Source organism: Microcaecilia unicolor, chromosome 3 (assembly GCF_901765095.1).
Source record: "Microcaecilia unicolor chromosome 3, aMicUni1.1, whole genome shotgun sequence".
Classification (NCBI taxonomy): Eukaryota; Metazoa; Chordata; class Amphibia; order Gymnophiona; family Siphonopidae; genus Microcaecilia; species Microcaecilia unicolor.
Window position 1 is genome coordinate 58090197 of NC_044033.1, and position 22822 is coordinate 58113018.

Sequence of the window (22822 nt, forward strand, 5' to 3'; positions counted from 1 at the left end):
TACGTAAATCAATAGAATGATAGCATATATGCTTAAATATATGCACATACAATTCTGCCTATGCACTATCCTGTGAATATGCACATATCTTACATGGCATGCACATAGACAGAGTCTGGGCAAAGCATGGACAGGACTTACATTTGCATGCTTTAGAACCCTATAAGTTACACACATCTCCAGCAGTTAGGTGTGAGGACTTAATGTCAGTTCTATGGCTGGCGTAAGGTGCTCACTCCTAAATTATACTGTATGAGAGCAAAGCTCATCCTTTGCTCTAGTCCAGTGTTTCTCAAGTCCAGTCCTGGAGTACCCCTTGCCAGTCAGGTTTTCAGGATATCCACAATGAATATGCAGATCTCTTTCATGCATATTCATTGTGGATATCCTGAAAACCTAACTGGCAAAGCTGGGAAATATAGCTTTAGTCCAGGAGCTCAGAGAAGTCCATAGCAGGAGTGAAGAGAGGCCAAAAGAGCAGAGATTCAAGTATTTGAGGAAACAGGTACAACAAGGATTCTCAGGGAGTCAGCGAACCCATCACCAGTCCAAATGGAGCCTAAAGTTCAGACGGAAAGTGAAGGTGTCCCAGGAGAGTGTGCCAGCAAGGATCAAAAAATTCATATTCTACCATAACTTAATTCTTTAGAAACTACAACATGGAACAATGCTCATCATTCTTTCAGTGGCTGAACGTGAAACCCCCAGGCAGCACAGGACAATGACATCCTATAGAGCACTTGCCCAGGTCATGACCCCAGATGCAGGTTTTCGTGACCCCATTTGGGATCCTGACCACAGTTTTGGAAGCTCTGACACAGAATGCTACAGTTTGCAACTGTTTTGCTTTGAAGAAATTTTCCTAGTAAACAGATTTATTTTGGAACACAAAATATTATGGGCAATGTCTCCTTGAAATTGGTTTCATTGAAATGCCTCAGGCCCAACTAAATGCCTTCTCTCTTTGAAATCTGTGGCAGAGTTTGCAAGTGATCTTAGGGGTGTAGCCGTGTTATTGAGCAATACACTCCAGGTGTACATGAAAGGAGCCTACATTACATATGTAAGTGTGTCATGACATAGCTGATGAAGATGTTAGATGTTAAGAGTATCTGTGTTACTGACCTGATTTATTTGTGATGTTCTTTCCTCTTTTTTTTTCAAATGCTGTTTAGTTAATGCTTTTTCTGACAAGACAGGCATGAGTCCCTTTTCATACTTCTTTTGATACAAATTTGACCAGGTTTGAGCCTGTCTGAGCTCTCCAATCTACCAAATTCATGGACAACACTACAGTGGGCTGACTGCAAGGAATGTTTATACCTATTACTTCAGAGAGTAACAGTCTCTTTCCCATGGGTAAAAATGCAATTTACTCACAGACATGTAACCCTTGCAATTTGTTCAACCTGTTATAGGTAAAAGAAGGCACCTGTTAACATTCTCAGGAAGGCAAAGAAAGTGCAGAAAAGAGAAACACCGCGGAGACCCAGGCAAAGGTATCGGCCTGCTTATCCGACATTGCTGCCTGGATGTCCAACCGCCACCTGAAACTGAACATGTCCAAGACCGAGCTTATCGTCTTTCCACCAAAACCCACTTCTCCTCTTCCTCCACTTTCTATCTCAGTTGATAACACCCTCATCCTCCCCGTCTCATCTGCCCGCAACCTCGGAGTCATCTTTGACTCCTCTCTCTCCTTCTCTGCGCATATCCAGCAGATAGCCAAGACCTGTCACTGCTTCCTCTTTAACATCAGCAAAATTCGCCCTTTCCTCTCTGAACACACCACCCGAACTCTCGTCCACGCTCTCATTACCTCTCGCCTGGACTACTGCAACTTACTCCTCACCGGCCTCCCACTTAGCCATCTATCCCACCTTCAATCTGTTCAGAACTCTGCTGCACGTCTCATATTCCACCAGAACCGATATACTCATATCACCTCTCTCCTCAAGTCACTTCACTGGCTTCCGATCAGATACCGCATTCAATTCAAGCTTCTCCTTCTTACCTACAAATACACTCAGTCTGCTGCCCCTCACTATCTTTCTACCCTCATCTCCCCTTACGTTCCCGCCCGTAACCTCCGTTCACAGGATAAATCCCTCCTCTCAGTACCATTCTCCACCACCGCCAACTCCAGGCTCCGCTCATTCTGCCTCGCCTCACCCTATGCTTGGAACAACCTTCCTGAGCCCTTACGCCAAGCCCCCTCCCTGCCCGTCTTCAAGTCTTTGCTTAAAGCCCACCTCTTCAATGCTGCGTTCGGCACCTAACCCTTACCATTCAGTAAATCCAGACTGCCCCAATTTGACTGCCCCTATCGGACCGACTGTTCACTTGTCTATTAGATTGTAAGCTCTTTGAGCAGGGACTGTCTCTCTTTGTTAAATTGTACAGCGCTGCGTAACCCTAGTAGCGCTCTAGAAATGTTAAGTAGTAGTAGAAACAATGCATACTGTACTGTTTTAGTAATCAAACCTACTTTCATTATTTCCAAGAAAAACATTTCCACAGAGAAAACAGGCACAATCTCTGCTGGTAGTTCTTTGGTAGGTGATTATCAAAGAGCTTTGTTTATTGATAAGATTTGCGCCAATGTAGGGTCTATGCATTATTGTTTTCACATACCAACACCAGATGAACTCATGAAATATGAACTTGAAAGAAAAACATGAACTAAACTGAATAGATGGATATCTCAATACATCAGCTTTCAAAGCTTGAAAGCTGCGATCTTTTCTAATTCTGAGAAAGAATATACAGATGAACTATAAATATTCTAGGGGAACTGGTTTCCTTTCTCAAATATATGCATATAAATATAGAAACACAGTCTTAAAGTAAGCATTAATTAATCCTTCTTAAAGGAGGAAAATGCCTCAAGGAGCACCTCTACCGTATTGTTACAGGAGGAGGGCTGGGGCTTCTTCATCATAGGCTAAAAACCTCCATATTTAATTTGCTTGTCTTCTTAGCAGATAGAAAAGCACTGCCTTAACGTAATAAGAAATTACTTAACTTTAGACAGGCATGCTAGCCTTCTTCAGCTGTTGCTCGGACCGTGGTCAACAGGCCCTGTTTCGCCTCTGCTGCTTCAGAACCACAGGTCTCCAGTTACTCCATTCACTCTGCTGACGGTTGCATGAAGGGCCATCAGCAGAGTGAATGGAGTAACTGGAGACCTGTGGTTCTGAAGCAGCAGAGGCGAAACAGGGCCTGTTGACCAAGGGCCGAGCAACAGCTGAAGAAGGCTAGCATGGCTGTCTAATGTTAAGTAATTTCTTATTACGTTAAGGCAGTGCTTTTCTATCTGCTAAGAAGACAAGCAAATTAAATAAGGAGGTTTTTAGCCTATGATGAAGAAGCCCCAGCCCTCCTCTTGTAACAATACTGTAGAGGTGCTTCCTCCTTTAAGAAGGATTAATTAAAGAATATACAGAATCACTCATGGAACAGTAACACCAGAAAGACTCATAGATCTGGAGGTTGATTCTGATGCCATCTGAAGGGGGGGGAGGGGAAAGGGAAATGGGACTTGATATACCGCCTTTCTGAGGTTTTTGCAACTACATTCAAAGTGGTTTACATATATTCAGGTACTTATTTTGTACCAGGGGCAATGGAGGGTTAAGTGACTTGCCCAGAGTCACAAGGAGCTGCAGTGGGAATCGAACTCAGTTCCCCAGGATCAAAGTCCACTGCACTAACCACTGGGCTTAACATTGGAAGAAGCTTAAGATTGGAAGAAGCTTAACATTGGAAGAGTAGTTTGCTGCTGCTTCTGAGTAAGAGAAAAGTGTGCTTTGCAAAGATCATGTTACTTCTTTACAAAGAGGATAGCTATTCATCAGTTAAGAAGGTGGAATGTAGACACGGAAAATTTTATTTTGTAGGGCTGGATACATGTTAAACTTTCCATACAGTAGTTCATTGTGCTTTGTACTTGGTAAATCTTTGCCATTTTTTAAAACTGTAATGGCCCAATATTCAAAAGAACTTAGCCATAAAATAGCAGCTGATATACAAGAGCATTAGCCATCAGTTTTCAGTAGCATTATTCATATATTTGTAATGCCCCTTTGCCTGGGCACTTCTGGGTCTGGGTTCTGAGTGGGCTGGAGCCCCCGCGAAGGGCAGACTGGGTTGAACCCTTACTCACTTGGTGCCTCCACCTATGGAATGAAGTGTTAGTGAGTGGGATGACCCTCTTTTCCTCCAGGAACCAGAAAGTTAAGGTCCAAATCTCTGTGGGAAACGAGGCTGGCAGTTAGGGTAGGCTGTCTGTGGAAAGACAGCTGTACACCTCTTAATCCAAATGTCCATTCTGCAGGCAAAAGTTTAAAACTCAGTTTATTCTTCAACTTGAAATCATAGGAACATTCCAACTGCATAGATGGTACTCCGAACCAGGATTATTTACACTTTGTACAGCTCCAGTACATGCCTATCCCCAAAAGTTAATGTTCCAAAGGCTGTGCTTCTCTCTGTATCTCAGGTCCAGACCCCCTGTGGCCTGACCTCCATTCAGGATGACCTTTGCAATGGCTCACCCTGACTATGGGATGGATAATGTTCTATTCAATGTGGAAACTTAAACGATTAAAACCTTTCTTCCCTAGAAAAATTTTCCGAAACCTAGTACAATCAATGGTCCTAAGCCATACAGATTACTGCAACGGAATCTACGAGGGGTGCAAAGAACAACTCACAAAAAAACTCCAGACCACCCAAAACACAGCAGCAAGGCTGATATTTGGTAAAACACAATTCGACAGTGCTAAACCCCTCCAAGAAAAGCTACACTGGCTCCCAGTCAAAGAAAGAATCATCTTCAAAATCTGCACTTTGGTCCACAAAAATAGTCCCAGGATATATGACACACCTCATAGATCTACCAACCAGAAACAGATTGGGATCAGCACGATCATACCTAAACCTACATTACCCAATTAAATAAAAAATACTCTCTGACTCCTATCCAGCACTCCTGGGCTGGGTCTCTCTACTGCCCACCCAGAGGTCTCCTTCATGGTCACTGTTTTTCTTAGCAGTGATTTACTTCTTTTAAATGGAATCCCCCTTCTCCTTCTTCAGGTCACTTGGCAGGGGCTTGCAGGCAACCAAAGACCCACAGCTACAAACAGAAATGCAACAACTTCCTGTCCCCTTCCTAAAGGGCAACTAACTCTTTTATTAACTTCTAACTCCACCTCCCCTGTCACTCTTCCCTTCAATACATTTTATTTCAATGCTACTCCCCTTGGGCTAGGCTTCCTCCCACCTGGGAACCTCTAAGTCACTCCCCCCAGTGACTCTTTTCAGGGACTTACTCTTCTCAGTAATCCCATCTAACAGGGGATTACACAGTAATACTGAAAATTCTTACAAGCTGCCCCAACATTATCTGGATAGTGCCAGATAGAGTGTGGGCATTCTGCTTAACATCACAGATAATCTGTTCTTTCAGCCTCAGCTCACGTGATTGATACTGACACTTTGAATTGACCCCTGTTGCAGGCGTTGTTACATGCTGAAACATTTCCTGTGTTGGATACTCAATACACACTTAGAAATATAGAACATGATGGCAGATAAGGGCCAAATGGCCCATCCAGTCTGCCCATCCTCAGTAACAACTAACTCTTCCTTTCCTAAGGGATCCCACATGCCTGTCCCACACTTTCTTAAATTCTGACACAGTCCTCGTTCCCATGACCTCTACCGAGAGGCCATTCCATGCATCCACCACCCTTTCGGTGAAAGAACATTTTCTTAGATTCCTCCTAAGTCTGTTTCCTCTTAACTTCATCGTATGCCCCCTTGTTCCAGAGTTTTCCTTCATTTGAAAAAGGCTCACCTCCTGTATATTAAGGCCACTGAGGTATTTAAATGTCTCTATCATATCCCCTCTCTCTCGCCTCTCTTCCAGCGTATACATTTTGAGGTTCATAAGTCTGTCACTACATGTTTTATGACAGAGACCGCTTACTCCATCCTGTTTATATCTTTCCGTAGGTGCGGTCTCCAGAATTGCATGCAGTACTCTAAATAGGACCTCACCAGAGACTTAAACAAGGGCACTATCACCTCTTTTTTCCTGATGGTCAACCCTCTCCTTATGCACCCAAGTATCTTTCTGGCTTTGACCATCGCCATTTCTACCTGTTTGGCCACCTTAGGGTCATCAGACACAATCAGCCATTTTTCTTTCATACATAGAGCACTTCATCCCCTATACTGTACCATTCCCTTGGATTCTTGTGCCCCACGTACATAACCCTGCATTTATTAGCATTAAATCTTAGTTGTCAATTATCGGACCATTCTTACCATCCACACCCTCCAGGGTGTCCACCCTATTACAGAGTTTGTTATCATCTGCAAAGAGACAAACCTTACCAGACAGTCCTTCCGTAACTGTTTTTTTTTATTATTATTCTACGAGCGTACTCCATACAAGCTTTCTGCCTGACTCCAAATTTTAATGACAACAGAAGAATAATATTACATAGCTAAATTTAAGTAATAGGTTTCATGTTTTTATGTTTATGTTTTTAATATTTATAGCCCATCTTTATCCAAGGCAAGTAACAAATCAACATACCAGCTAAAAATACATTCAACAGCCAACTGAATGAACACAAACATACAGAAAGCAATAATGCCAATAAGTCGTAGGTGAATCATGGCAATTCATATTCTTGACTTAGCAGATAACATTTTAACATTTAGTTAAAGGACGTGACAGTGTGCTGTGATTTCAGCGCTAGAGGTAGCCTATTCCACTTCAAAAACAGGATTCTCACAAAATTTAAATCTACCGGCCAACCAGTAGATTGAAATTTATGCAGGATTCCTGTTTTTCAAATTACTGGTTGCACCCACGTTTTTTGGTGTATCTTCTGAGCTCTGAGATTTGGCGATCCTCATTGACATCTGGATGTTTTTGGATTTTATTGTCATTGCAAGACCCCTGACACAGGCAGCTTTGCCAAATCACAGACTGTGTCTGGTCTGTTTAATAAAAGGTAGAGTTGATGCTCCCGTTCCTGAAGGCTCCTTGTGCTTTTCGATTTTGCTCCTGTTTGAGTGTATTTTGGTTTCCGGTCTTTGTAATACACAGGCGCAAGTGTCTTAAGTTCGGACTAACAGGAACACAAGCATTTGTTGAACACAGTTGCTTAGGTGACTCATATCGTTGCATTCCATTTCATAGGTAACTCTTTGCACCACAGGAAGCCAGCACAGTTGTCGCAACAAAGGGAATACATGTTCAAATTTTAGCTAAGTTAAAATTTAACAATGCTGTTCTTCTGTGTGAAGGTTCCCACTGGATTTACTTAACTGCAGTTCTGAGCACTTCAGTAAGTAAATTTTGAGGTATTTTCCCCTTGCTGCTCTGGACAAGAAAATCATGTATTCCCAACCATATCAAAGTACAGTGCTCTCTTTTAAAGGTGCCTCAAAGACCCGTAAAAGCCTTCTCCATGTAAAAAATATCTTTGGTGGCCTTTGTGCTTCCCACACCCATCCCTCTTGAGGGTCGTAACTTATCCAAAAATAAAACCAAGAAGTCATGATTCAGTCCTAACTTTCTGAGATACCTGCACCATAGGCCAGAAGTATCCCACATTCAGATGCCCCCCCACTCTCCCAACCTGGATATTATCTAGGCTTATCATAAAATCTATGCTGGTCCAGTTTGGCCAAGAAGAATTCTACTCCACAGCCCCATCATTCCTGCTGCTACTAGACCACTGTTGATTTTATGGCAAGCTTGGCGAGGGATTCAAGGTAAATATTCAAAGAGGGCTAGGATGGGACTACAGCCTAGGAAGTAGGGCTAATTCATGTCATTTTTATTGTTAATTTATAGCCCATGAGAAGGATGAATGCCATACAGGATACTAAGAATATTTAAATTGGAGTACAGTCTTCTGGAGCCCTAGAAGATCAGTAGGCATATTAGCATGCCAATACTTTTGGGCAGATATATACTACGCTTCTTGAAGTATGTCTAACTTTCCCAGTATAGCACTGCATGAAGAGATTTTTTTTCACACACTACTCTACATGTTGGCATGCCATTGGGCTGCCTTGCATATCCTTGCTGCTCTTGAATTAGGCCCTAGGAAATAATGCATGGAAAATGTCAAAAATCATAAATTGTGTGCATTATTTTCATCTGGCCTGCAGTAATGCATTTTGAAGCACAATAAATATTTCTTATCATATGCAAATGCATTATCACAGCTTAGTAAATATCCAAATAGCTAGTCACCTTATCTCCTTTTTAGAGAATAGAATTATTGTTTAAAAAGAGCAATTTCTCTAATTCAAGATTAGGACACAGCCTTCAGGTAGAAGTTAATCACAATAGTAATAAATCAATATATTATTAAAATGCATTGCACAATCTGTCAAAAAAAAAGAGTAGATTTCTTAATACTCTCATTCGAACATGTCTGCGGGTAGTTCAGAAGAGCAAAAGGGGAGGGCTCAACTGTGTTGAAGCTTGATCCAGCCATGCATTATGTCATGGAACAGTTGTTTGCGCAAGTTAAGCTATTTCCCCTGTCTGTGCAGGGTGATGGAATTTTTCCTCTGTATCATGTTGTTCTCAGTCTTCCTGGAATGTGTGTGTGTGTGTGTGTGTGTGTATGTGTGTTTTTTTAAAGAATGAACTATACAAACCACTCTGTCTGAGTCTAAAGCTGGAAGCAGATGTATGGCTTCAACACAAACTAAATTATTTCCAGATTTATTCAGCTATTGTTGCCAGCAACCGAAAATGTTTTTAAATCACATCCAGCAGTTTTTATGTTGGGGATCTCTTATTGTTTTTAAAAAGTCTGTAATAATGCAGCTTTCTATTTCTTACTTTGCTGTAAGTTTGGGATATACCTGGTCATTTTTTAGCTCACTGGTAAAACCTATGCCCAGTATTTCGCTATTGCTGGTATACTCATATCCAACCTATCTGATTGCTTTAATAAATATTTTTAGTTGTACTCTAGTACACTTTTTATAGTTACTTTAATGTATAGTGCTAGTTTCCTGAGACAAGAAAAAAAAACCCCATGAAGTCATTGACTTTCCTTTCTTCCTCGGGCCCCTTCTGAAATCGACTCAGTGGTAGAAAATGAAGAAGGGGGATGGTCTAAAACTGAAGGGGCAGGGACTAAGCTCATCGTCAGGTAGACTAGAACAAATTGTCAGATCAGAAAAGGAATTATGTCATTCCTCCAGGGACATCATTTTTTTAAAGCTTCCTTATGAAGTTTGATTGACAGCCTGCACAGCGAACGGAGTACATAAGACAGAGAATCAGTGGAAGGAAAAACTTTTTAATCAAAACTTTTCCCCAGAGCAAGACGGATTCTTCACAGCTAATGGGTTGTTCATGCTGTGCTTCAGAGAACTTCTGCTTTCCTGCTTTCTAGATTTGACGTGGACTACAAAACTTTAACGTATCAGCAGTATAACTGTTTATCCCAGGTAAGAAGCTATGTTTGGTCTTCAGCATTATCATTTTAGAGGCTTATATTGCTTTAATTTGTGTTATTTTCATATGGAGTTAAGAACTTTAATGCATAAAAATATAGGATGTTTAATCTTCTCTATTTTCCCTTTGCATTTTTAGCCATTTGATTTGTATAGGTTTGTTGGTTTTTTAATGCTAGTGCTTAAATTGTGTAAATGCAAATATGAATGTGTTTTATGCACTGTCAATCCAGATAAAAACTAGTTATTTAGAGAAAAAACGATCTCTCTGATAAAGCAGCTATTATACAGGAGGATGAGTAAAATGCAGCTATATTTTGTTTCTCTATCAGTTATGGAATATCACATTTTAAAGAAAGTGTTTATGCATTAAATTATATATTTAGGACACTGACTTTAACATTGTAAAATTAGCTATTTCAGTACCAATTATATCAGAAGACAAAATTACATAAAACATGACCAGTATTATGGAAACCAGATTAGCTGGAGAAGAAATGAAACTCTACAGATACCCCTATCACTCACAAAACCTTGCATTTCTCTTTCATGAATGTAGATGTCCAGAACTGCAAAATGGGCATTCTTTTTCTTGTGCAAACTCAGAATTAGATTTGTTTGGTTTCCCCCCCCCCCCCCCCCCATCACTGCAGTTTTCAAGAATTTGTCCAGTCATTCTTTGTTTGTGAAAAGTACTTTGTCCCATATAATCACAATAGTTTTCTATTTGTAAGCTGCATTTTCAAGAATCCACTTTAAAACCTGGATCTGAATATTATAACTAAAATGGGGGTTGTGCAATATGTAGTGGAGATTGAAGCAGTTTTAGAATTTGTGCTATAGTTCAGATTTTATGAAGATGATTAATGAATATATTTGAATCAAAATTAAAAGCCATGGTTTTTTTAAACACCAGCCATGGCGTTCAAATATATTATGTATATTTACTGCTGCTATCCAGATAGAGAGCAGTGCTGAATATGCATAGAGAGTTGTGATTGCTGCCAGCTCTTTGGATAGTAGCATTGCTCAGCAGTTATCCACGGACGACCTTTTTGCTGTTCTAATTCAAACCGCATAATTATACGCACTTTTGGGGCGAGATTCTATATATGTTGCCTAAAATATTGGTGCTGAAGGAAAACACGCTTAGGAGTATTCTGTAAACACAGAAAATGATGGCAGAAAAAGACCACATAGCCTATCCAGTCTGCCCATCCATACTATTTACTACCCCATCCTCTCCTTTAGAGATCCTACTGTGCTTGCCCCATGCTTTCTTGAATTCAGATAGTCTTAATCTCCACAACTTCCACCACCAGGAGGCTGTTCCACACATTTACTACCCTTTCCCTAAAGAAGTATTTTAGAGTACTCCTAAGCTTATCCCGTTTTACCTTCATTTCTCTGAGAAACACCTCAGTGGGGATTCTAGGGCAGGAGTGAACTTTAATATAATAGATGAAAGTACAGCTCACATCGTACCTATCTGTGCGCTTGTTTTACAAAGCCGCGCTAGCAATTCCTGCGCTGCAAATGACAGGAAGCCCATAGGAATTGTAAGGGCTTCCTCTCATTTGTCACACTGAGAATTGGCAGCGTGGCTTTGTAAAAAAAGGCCCTTATGGCCCCTTATACCAAGCTGCGGAAAAAGGGGCCGGGGCCAGCGTCGATGCGTGTTTTACATTTGCGCCAAGACCCCCTTTTACCATAGCTGGCAAAAGGGAAGGTCTCTCTTTCCTGCAGGAAATGGCCAGGTAGCAAGTAAATCACTTGCTTTGTGGCCATTTCTGGGGGAAGCCCTTACCATCTTCCATTGAGGTGATGGTGAGGGCTCCCACGCTAACCTGGAGGTAACCAGGCAGTGATTACTGCCGGGTACAGTCTGGCGCTACAAAAATACATAAATTTTTGCAGCGCCACAAATGAAAGTGCATTATGGGTGGGAAGTACTGCTGGGCTGCTGCGGTAGCCCGGTAGTACTTCCATTATAGCGAATGATAAGCCTGCGTTAGGCTTACCGCCACTTAGTAAAAGGAGCCTTTAGTGGGCTAATTAAGCTCAGCATAAAAATTGTGCCTAAAGTTAGCTGTGATTTACAGAATACTTCTAAATCTGTCCACATGACTAGAATTTAGGAGCAGCCATTTACGCCAATGAAAACCTAGTATACATACTCATGCCTCACTTTAGGCGTGGAGCAGATTATTCTATAATACTGTGCATTAATTTTTGGAACGCCCATAACTTGCCCTGCTTCTCCCATAGCCATGCCCCCTTTTGGGATACACATGGTAGAATTTACGTGGACTATGTTATACAATACAATTAGCGAGTAGTATACGTAAGTTCTAATTATTGCCAATTAATGCTGATAATTGCTTATTACCATCCAATTATTAGTGCTGATTAGCTTGTTATTAAATTAAATGCATGCATAAATCGGCTATGCATGCTGATTTGCATGTGTAACCCAAGGCACCATATATATAGAATTAGGTGGATAGTGGCTAAATTTCAGCAACTATACATAGATTTAGGTGAAATTCCCATGCTTCAGCCTCACTCCACCACAGCACTATCCAGATAGTGCCAAGACAGATTTAATTTTTATTTTATTTTTTATGTATAGAGTAGTTTTAAGAAAAATATAAACAATGAATTAAATAATTTCCCATCAATTATTTTAAACATAAGTTTTTAGTTTAATCAGTCTTAAAATGATTGCTTCTTGAAATTACTAAACAATTTATTTACATGATATGCTGCACTATGGTGCTCATTTTCAAAGCACATAGCCTTGCAAAGTTACATGGAGGGACATTTTTGAAAGAAATGTTCAAGTTGGAATTTGGCGTCTTTCTAAAACGTCCAAATCCAGGGGCGGGGAAACCGTATTTTCAAAAAAAGATGGAAGTCCATCTTTTGTTTTGAAAATACCAAGGACGTCCTTGGATTTGGACGTCCTTAGACATGGACATCCTTAGACATGGACATCTTTGACTTTCAGCAATTTTCAAAACCAAAGACATCCATGTCAAAAATGTCCAAATGCAAGCCATTGGGACGTGGGAGGAGCCAGCATTTGTAGTGCACTGGTCCCTTTGACATGCCAGGACACCAATTGGGCACCCTAGGGGGCACTGCAGTGGACTTCATAGATTGCTCACAGGTACATAGCTCCCTTACCGTGTGTGCTGAGCCCCTCAAAACTCACTACCCACAACTGTACACCACTACCATAGACCTACGGGTGAAGGGGGCACCTAATTGTGGGTACAGTGGGTTTGTGGTGGGTTTTGGAGGGCTCGCTGTTCCCTCCACAAACGTAACAGGTAGGGGGGTATGGGCCTGGGCCCACATGTCTGAAGTGCACTGCACCCACTAAAACTGCTCCAGGGACCTGCATGCACGGTCATGGACCTGAGTATGACATCTGAGGCTGGCATAGAGGCTGGCACGACATATTTTAAAGATGTTTTTGAGGGTGGGAAGGGGTTAGTGACCACTGGGAGAGTAACGGGAGGTCATCCCCGATTCCCTTCGGTGGTCATTTGGTCATTTCGGGCACCTTTTTGTGCCTTGTTTGTAAATAAAAAAAACACATCCGGGTAAAAACATCCAAGTTTTACTTTAGGAAGTCCCTGTTTTTTTTTTTATTATGGCTCAAAGACATCCATGTGTTAGGCACGCCCAAGCCCAGCCTTCACCATGCCTCCGACACGCCCTGTTGAAATTTGGACGTCCTTGTGACAGACTTCAGTTAGAGACGTCCAAAATCGGGTTTCGATTATACCGATTTGGACGTCTCTGGGAGATGGACGTCCATGTTCTGATTTATGTCGAAAGATGGACGTCCATCTCTTTTGAAAATGAGCCTGATAGTAACTTTTTTTTTGTTTCAAACATATTGACATCAACAAAAATACGGTGCACAAAAGAAAAAGGGGAAGGGGACTTGATATATTACGCCTTTCTGTGGTTTTTGCAGCTGCATTCAAAATGGTTTACATATTATATACAGGTACTTATTTGTACCTGTGGCAATGGAGGATTAAGGGGTCCTTTTACCAAGCTGCGGGGGAAAAAGGGAACTGCACTAGTGGCAGGGGCCATTTTCCTGTGTGCCAGGGTCCTTTTTACTGTAGGCGCAAATGGCTGTGTGGTAAGAGAACTCTTACCATGCGGTCATGTGATGGGGAAACCTTACGATAAGCGCTCCTGCGCTAACCAGGCAGCGCATGGTGATGCCTGATTACCACCGAGTTGCCGCTGCATAAGCCATTTCCGGGGGTTTTCTTTTTCCCCAGGAAATGGCATGCACTCAGGGCAGGACTACCGCCACCCATTGAGATGGCAATAAGGGCTCCTGTGCTCACCGGGAGTGTATGGCGATGCCCAATTACCACTGGGTTGCCGCAGTGCAGGCCATTTCCGGGGGTTTTCTTTTTCCCCTGGAAATGGTGCTCACTTGGGGCGGGACTACCGCCAGTGGCTGAGTTGGTCTGGCTGTGGTCCCGGAAGAGTGAGCAGTAAGCCAGCATTTGTAAAAGGGCCCTTAAGTGACTGGCCCAGAGTCAAAAGGAGCTGCAGTGGGAACTGATCCCAGTTTCCCAGGATCAAAGTCTGCTGCACTAACCACTAGGCAACTCATGTGCTCTCTGTGTTTCTGGTATAGTAATACCCAGGGCTTTTTTGAGGGGTGTACTTGGGGGGTACTGAGTACTGGCACCTTTTCCATTGTCTGCTAAAGGTTTGACCCATGGACCCCAAGTTTTAATGAAAGAGTTCAGGCTCTACACACCAATTCTGCCTTGTCATAGATTCTGTGACTGCCTGCAGGGGGCCTGGCTATTGTGGGGTGGGTCCCTCAGTGATCACCCCACCCCTGAAGGGTGGCCTAGCATTTGAGTACCGGCACCTTTTTTGCTAGAAACAAAATGCACTGGAAATACCCCTCTTAATTGGGTTAAATTGGAAAAGGAAGCCAAAGACTGGTCAAGTCTTCTATATCATCAGTACCCACATACAATAGGGGAGCAAATCTATAAAAAAATGGGTAAGGGAAATATTCATTTAAAAAAGTACAATGTGTCAACACTCATGTTTAGAGGAAGATGCCATACAATGTTTGGCATCAATAGCAAATATCTATAGCATAAGAGGCCATGTGTCAAGTGAAAGCAGTAACATAATCAAAATCAAAAGTCAGTCCAGGCACAAAAAGTGTTTCTCAGCAATTTGCTAGTATAAATCTATAGAATTGTTGCCAAGTTTTAACAAACAACAGAATTCTGTCTTTTAAGTCTGCTGTTAATCTTTCCATCATCATAGTATCAATCACTTGGATAAGCCATTCTGTTTTGGAAGGAGCTGACTGTCGTTTCCAGATACGAGTGATTATACATCTGGCCGGCAATAATAATGTTTTGATTAGAATTATGTGGTGCCCGTCCCAGATATATGAGAGATCTGAGCCTAGTAATCATTCTCAAAAGCCAAAATGAACTTCAGTTAATGTGAATCTCTCTGATAGTGGATATAACCATGTCCCAAAATGCTACAGTTTGAGGATATCCCCATCACATATGATCAAAAGAGCTTAAAGGTTGGACCGCAGGGCACCACTTAACAATTCTAATGTCAGTTAATAAAGAATGGATAAGAATTTGTACTTGTGTCTATTCTCTCATCATTAAAAGAGAACATTTCAAAGTTTAACCCAGATGGGGGACCATAAGTCAAGAGAATCAGGCAAGGTTCAGTTATTTTCCCAGTCTTCCCTGTATTATGTCTGGCAGAAGAGAACTCATAATTCAATGTGTAGAACAACATAGATATTTGGGAAATTAGGCATGAGAAAACTGATAACAATTACTCCAAAATATGTGGTTCTCACTTAAAGGCAAAGCAAAGTACAGTGTGTCTCAGTTGGAAGTACTGAGAAAAGTTAAGAGAAACCCCTAAATTAGATGGTAATTCATCTGAAGGTGAGAGAGACTCTATTAAAAAAAAGATCCCAAAATCACAAGTATTTTCTTACGTAGAGTCATTAAATATCAATACCATGGGTATTACAAACAGCTGAGATAATAAAGGAGTATAAGGAGAAAAGGTGGGGAAAAAATTGTAATTTCTCCTGACTCGTCTGGCTTGAGAAATGAATGGTCGCTAACGAGCAGATTTTTCAGGGGAGTCTTTTCAGTAAATATACCTCTAAGGAGATTTGTCCAGTCATTGTCTTCCTTTTCCAATTGAACCCAATTGAGAGGGATATTTCTATATCAGAAACACAGAGAGTACAGGCAAGTACTTTGATAATAATTTCTATAACAGGGGAAAACTAGCCCTCCTTTATCTTTAAACCGGGTTAACACATTAAAGCGGAGGTCTGCGACCCCACCACATAAAGTTAAAACAAGATTTTCTGCACTTGACAACTAAAAAGGTATTAGGGATCAAAATAGGAAGGGAGTTAAAAAGAAAGATCAACTTCAGGTAACCAAAACATCTTAATGACTGAGTTTACCCATCCATGATATTATACAATCCTGACACCCCTTTAACTCTTTCTTTAATATGATCAACAAAGTTCCATAGTTTAGCTCATAATGTTGAGATAGGTCCATTGGGATCATAATTCCCAAATATTTAAATTTTATTAACAAGCTGAAATTGATGGGTCATCTTTTTGTCCCCCTTTGCAATGAGTGGCACACCACAAGACAGTACAGCCTGACATTTTACTAGTCATGCATCTCCCCCTACATTCCTACCCGGAACCTCCACTCACTGGACAAATCCCTCCTTTCTGCTCCCTTCTCCACCTCCTCTAACTCCAGACTCCGCCCTTTCTGCCTCACTTCACCCTTTGCCTGGAATAGACTTCCTGAACTGATACGTCAGGCCCCATCCCTACCCATCTTCAAATCCTTGCTCAAAGCCCATTTTTTTGACTCTGCTCTTGGCACTTAACCTAACCATTACTCCTCTATTCAATACCACTACTAATCTGTCTGCATTATGCATTTGCATACCTTAATTGTCTTTAGCTGTTAGATCTATTAGTCTGTCCCTATGAACTATTGTGTAATCAGATGTACTATGCTGTCCTATTTGATTGTCTCTGTTGTTATGTCCTTTAGATTGTAAGCTCTTTTGAGCAGGGACTGTCTCTCTTCATGTTTGACTGTACAGCGCTGCGTAGGTCTGGTAGTGCTTTAGAAAAGTTGAGTAGTAGTAGTAGTCATGCAGCAGCTGAACCAAGTATTTAATCAAGAATGGCCACTGATTGAGAAATAAAAGTGTATTATCAGTATATAAAGAAATGACATGAGAAGTATCATTTATAGATACCTCTTTAACATTTATGTAATGCTATTGGCAAGGTTTCTAAAGTCATTGTGAAGAGCAGCCGGGTGAGTGGACACCCCTGTCTAGTACCATTGTTTAGCTCAAAGGTTTCAGAAGACCATCCATTAACTAAAACTTTAGCCACTGGAGATATATATATGGCTTTATTCCAACCCCCAAAACAAGGTCTAAGATATAAAACAGGAGGGGCCCTTCTACCTCGTCAAATGCCTATTTTGACTTTTAGGGAGACTATGCCTACCTCATCTGCAGGGCCGCCGAGAGGGGGGGGCAGGGGGGACAAAATTCCCCGGGCCCGGGCCTCCAAGGGGGGGCCCAGCGTCGCAGTCCCCTCCACTCGCCCCCCTCCGTCCACCACCGGGCCGGACCCCCCTGAATTAAAATCATAGTGCCTCACCTCGACCTCGCTTCATGTGAAAGAAGCGCAGCAGCAGCAGTCTGCAGATCGCCTCCACCCGCCCCCCTCCACCCCAGGTTGGGACACAGGGAGGGAAGGCCCGAAGGGAGGCGATCTTCAGACTGCCGCTGCTGTGCTTCTTTCACATGGAGTGAGGTCGAGGTGAGGCACTATGATTTTAATTCAGGGGGGCCCGGCCCGGTGGTGGACGGAGGGGGGCGGCGACGATGATGACCTCGGGGGGGGGGGGGGGGCAGGGGCAGCCTTGCCCAAGGCCCGGCCCAGTCTCTCGGCGGCCCTGCTCATCTGTCCCTGTAGTGGATCGATATAGAATGTTTAATAGTTTCCTTATATTATCAGAGCCAAACTGTTTTTTTTAATGAAGCCTGTTTGGTCCATTTGGGCAAAATAAGGAACTAGGGGGTCCTTTTACTAAGGTGGACTGAAAAATGGGCTGCGCTAGTGTAGGGTCATGTTTTGGGCGTGCACAAATCCATTTTCAGCGCGTCTGCAAAAAATGTGTTTTTAAAATTTTTGCCAAAAATGGATGTGCAGCAAAATAAAAATTGCCGCACGTCCATTTTGGGTCTGACTTAGCGATAAGGTCTCATGCGTTAACCGGGCAGTAATGACCTATGTGCATAGAATGCCTCTTGACACGCGTAGCTGATGCATGTCAGAAAATAAAAGTTCTTTTTCGGACGCGCGTAGCAGACGTGCATAAAAACCCAAATTACCACCCAGGACATGCAGTAGCTGGTCGGTATTTCCAAATTGACGTGAATATATACCTACACGGTTTAGTAAAAAGGCCCCAAGGTTCTCAATTCTATAACACCTTGGCAAAAAGTTTGTAGACTATGTTTAAGAGTGACATAGGTCGGTAATCAGCATGCTGCATGGTATCCCCTCACTCTTTCAGAATAACAGAAACAAAGTTTGATAAAATATTGGGAGGAGAGAATACTGTTGCAAGATAGCATTAAACATAGTGGCCAAAATGGGGACTATTTGGTCTTTCAATGCTTTGTAAAGTTTTACAGAGAGTCCATCTGGGCCTGCTGCTTTCCTAATAAAGTAATTGCCTTGTGTGCTTCTCCCAGTTCAAATGGTCAGTCTAAAGTGGAGGCTACATGCTCATTGTGTCAAGTGAATTCAGCCATTCCTGATTCTGAGCCTGGGAAGAAAGGATCTGCAATTGATACAGGTTTGCAGCAAATGAAACAAATGAGTTTGCCATTTGTATGGAGGTTAAAAGAATCTCCCCCCACATCATTCTTAATTTTTTATATTCTTCAGGCTAATTTTTTTCTTGTTTAATTGCCAGAGAAGACCCTTGTTGGCCTTATTTACAACTTTTCGTAGCATGCAAATAATAAGTTATTTTCCCTTTATCCTAACTTGTCAAGCCTCTTTTTGAGCTTAATCAGGATTAAACACTTGAGAATTCTTAGAGATTTTATGGCTCATCTCCATTTGCTTTATTTGCGTTTGCAACCCATTTAGTTCTGCCTGATGCTGTATCTTAAGGAAATATTACCTCAAAGGACAACTTTGGCAGCTTCCCAGATCTAAAAGGTCAGAGTTTAATTGTTATTTAGTTTGAACTTTCCTGTGCTTTCAACCTATTGGACTATGATCTCATGTTGGCCAGGTTGAGTGGCGTGGAGGGGCATAATCGAAGGGACGTCCAAGTTTTGTTGAGGACGTCCTCGCAAAACATCCCGATGAAGGGGCGGGGAAACCCGTATTATCGAAACAAGATAGACGTCCATCTTTCCTTTCGATAATACGGTCAGGGACGTCCAAATCTTGAAATTTAGGTCATCCCTAGAGATGGTCGTCCCTAGACTTGGCCGTTTCTGATTTTTGGCGATAATGGAAACCAAGGACGTCCATCTCAGAAACGACCAAATGCAAGCCCTTTGGTCGTGGGAGGAGCCAGCATTTGTAGTGCACTGGTCCCCCTGACATGCCAGGACACCAACTGGGAACCCTAGGGGGCACTGCAGTGGACTTCAGAAATTTCTCCCAGGTGCATAGCTCCCTTACCTTGTGTGCTCCCCCAATAAAAAAAAACCCAAAACCCACTCCCCACAACTGTACACCACTACCATAGCCCTAAGGGGTGAAGGGGGGCACGTAGATGTGGGTACAGTGGGTTTGTGGTGGGTTTTGGAGGGCTCACTGTTTCCTCCACAAATGTAACAGTTAGGAGGGGATGGGCCTGGGTCCGCCTGCCTGAAGTGCATTGCACCCACTAAAACTGCTCCAGGGACCTGCATACTGCTCTTATGAACCTGAGTATGACATCTGAGGGTGGCATAGAGGCTGGCATAAAATATTTTGAAAGATATTTTTTTAAGGGTAGGAGGGGGTTAGTGACCACTGGGAGAGTAAGGGGAGGTCATCCCCGATTCCGGTGGTCATCTGGTCATTTCGGACACCTTTTTGTGCCTTGCTCGTAAGAAAAACACGACCAGGTAAAGTTGTCCAAGTGCTCCTCAGGGACGCCTTTTGTTTTCCATTATGGGTCAAGGACGTAGAAACATAGAAACATGACGGCAGATAAAGGCCATATGACCCATCCAGTCTGCCCACCCTCTATAACCCCCAATTCTACCTGTTCCTAAGCGATCCCACATGCTTATCCCATGATTTTTAAATTCTGAAACAATCCTAGAATTCACCACCTCCATCAGGAGGCCATTCCATGCCTCTACCACCCTTTCTGTGAAATAATATTTCCTTAGGTTACTCCTAAGCCTACTCCCTCTTAACTTTGTCATATGCCCCCTCATTCCAGAGCTCTCCTTCATTTGAAAAAGGCTCTCTTCCTGTACATAAATGCCCTTGAGATATTTAAACGTTTCTATCATGTCTCCTCTCTCCCTCCTCTCTTCTAGCGCATACATGTTGAGACGTCTATGTGTTAGGTACGCCCAAGTCCCGTCTTCGCTACACCTCCAATATACCCCCTTGATCTTTGGCCATCCCTGCAACGGAAAGCAGTTGGGGATGTCCAAAATCGGCTTTTGATTATACCGATTTGGACGACCCTGTGAAAAGGACGCCCATCTTCCGATTAATGTCAAAAGATGGGCGTCCATCTCTTTCAAAAATGAGCCCAATAGGCACACTTGGTAGAGTATTAAATTAGTTCAAGGGTATTCTGTAAAGAAAAGAGAGTTTCTCAGCCAACCTGGAAAGCCAACTGTTGGTCCCTCAGGAATAGCTCTAGATAAACCTAATGTTTTGTTATTTATATATGCAGATGATATCATTGTGCTTTTCCCAGTGTCAAGTGACTGGACTACTACATTGAATGAAATCTCAGAGTGTGTTCAGTTGATTGAGGATTGGATCTCGGGCCATTGACTTAAACTAAACTGAGACAAAACCAGACTAGGTTCTTTTGATAACAGCAGGTTTCCTCAGAGTTTTACCATAAAAACAGATACTTCCACCTTTGAGTTTCTATCTGCAAATACTTTGAACCTGCAAAATGTAGGTCATTAGTCCAGACGTTTTAATTCTATCTGGGATAGATTACTGTAATATTATTTATGCAGGATGTTCTAAGACCTTAATCAGACAGATTCAGGTTATATAGACAGAGGCACAGTTGATATACATAGCCCATAAATTTGATTCTGTTACCCTACTGCTAATGGAGCTGCATTGGCTCCCAATTGAATCCAGGATACTATTTAAGTTGTTTACTATTATTTTTAAAATTATGAATGATGATGCTCCTGTTATTTTTGTGATTGTATCACATTTCTTCAAAAAGATCATTTTCATAGAACTGGTAACCAAATGTTATTGTGGTTTCCATTGGTAAAGAGGATTAAATCGGGTAAAATGTTTAATTCCTCTCTTAAGTACCAAGCCGCTTTGGTCTGGAACTTACTACCATTTCAGATTCAATTACTTCCTGATTATTTAGTGTTTAGAAAAACCTTGAAAACATTTTTATTTCATAAATATGTATTACTAGGAGATTAGATTGTGTTTTGCAGATGCTATCACTAGTTTCATATTTTTGAAATAAGGGTGTGTCTCCAGTATGTGCCAATTCTTTAAAATGATCTTACGGAAATCTTTTGAATATTGAGAAAAATGCACAGACATCCCAGCAGAGCAGTGGGGGCACCCTAGGGGTCACTGCAGTGGACTTCACATAAAAGGTACCAGGTACACATCTCACTATTACCCCCTTATATTGCATGGTGAACCCTCTAAAAACCTACTGTACCCAACTGTACACCACTACAATAGCCCTTATGCCTGCAGATGTCACCAATATGTGGGTACAGTAGGTTTTTGGTGGGTTTTAGACAGCTCACACTTTCCACCACAAGTGTAACAGTTAGAGGGGGATTATGGGTCTGGGTCCCCTTCTCTACAGTACATTACACCAACCACTAGGCTACTCCAGGGTCCTTCTTGCTCCACTAATAGGACTGGCCGTGACATCTGAAGCTGTCATACAGCCTGGTATATACTATTTCTTTCCCATCTTTGAGGAGTGGGAGCGGGGGGGGGGGGGGGGTCAGTGATCTCAGAGAGAGTAAGGAGGGGTCATACCTTAATCTCTCTAGTGGTCATTTAGGGCACCTTTTTATGACTTAGTCATTATTGAAACAGATCCATACCAAAACGTCTAACTTTTAGCCCTGGACGTTTTTGCTTTGTTCCATTATGGCAGAGAAATGTTCAAGTTGTGGGAACACCCAAATCTCATCCCCAACAGACCCCATTGTAATTTGGACAAACTACAGATGGAACTGCATAGAAAAATGACTTAAAAATGTGTTTTGAACATAGCAATTTGGATGTTTTTGCAAGAAAAACATCCATCAGCCATTTTTTGGGCTTTTTTCTTTTTCGAAATTTAATCTCATGGTATCCCTGCATACACTGAATTCTATCTGAGAGTTAACTTTTCAGTCTGTACAAATAATTTTCAAAGCCAAATGTATTAACATATTGAACCATTTAATCCTGAGATAAAGTCTTTTGCAATGTCAACAATTTCCAAGTAATAATCTTCAAGTAAATGCAAAATTTTGCATACCCTTCCCTAAATTCTAGTCCAATAATCTTTTAAGTAAGGACATAGATATAACTTGTGGGAAAGTATACCAACCATTTTTAATCAAAACCAACAGCTATTTTACAAGTAGTGCAGACTGCAGTATGGGCTATGAAGTACGCTAGGGAATTCTATATATGGTGCCTAGCATTAGGCCTATTTCTGTGGAAGCAAGGCACGAAAGTGGCTCAAAATGGCAGATCAGTGTGGAACTATACTTATACGCCCTGTTATAGAATAATGCCTAAATGTTTCCGCATGGATCTGAAAAGGGGAAGTAATGATAGGAGGGACATGGGTGGGCAAGGGACATTCCTTTAAAATGTGCACAGTGTTATAGAATTCAGGGGATCTGCGCCCAGTTTGCACGCTGGGATTTACACCTGGTTTCAGTTGGTGTACGTGCTCGCGCCCAAAGTTGAATGCAGAATCCAGCACTATTC

The 22822-nt window shown here is 41.9% G+C and overlaps 1 protein-coding gene across 1 annotated transcript in view; it reads left to right on the top strand.

Annotated features, from left to right (window-relative positions):
* Positions 1-9211: 9211 nt before the first annotated feature.
* Positions 9212-22822, top strand: part of THBS2 (thrombospondin 2) — a 287917-nt gene continuing 274306 nt past the window's right edge. The window contains 1 exon segment of the mRNA XM_030195961.1: positions 9212-9504. The gene's annotated coding sequence lies outside the window, so the exon portion shown is untranslated.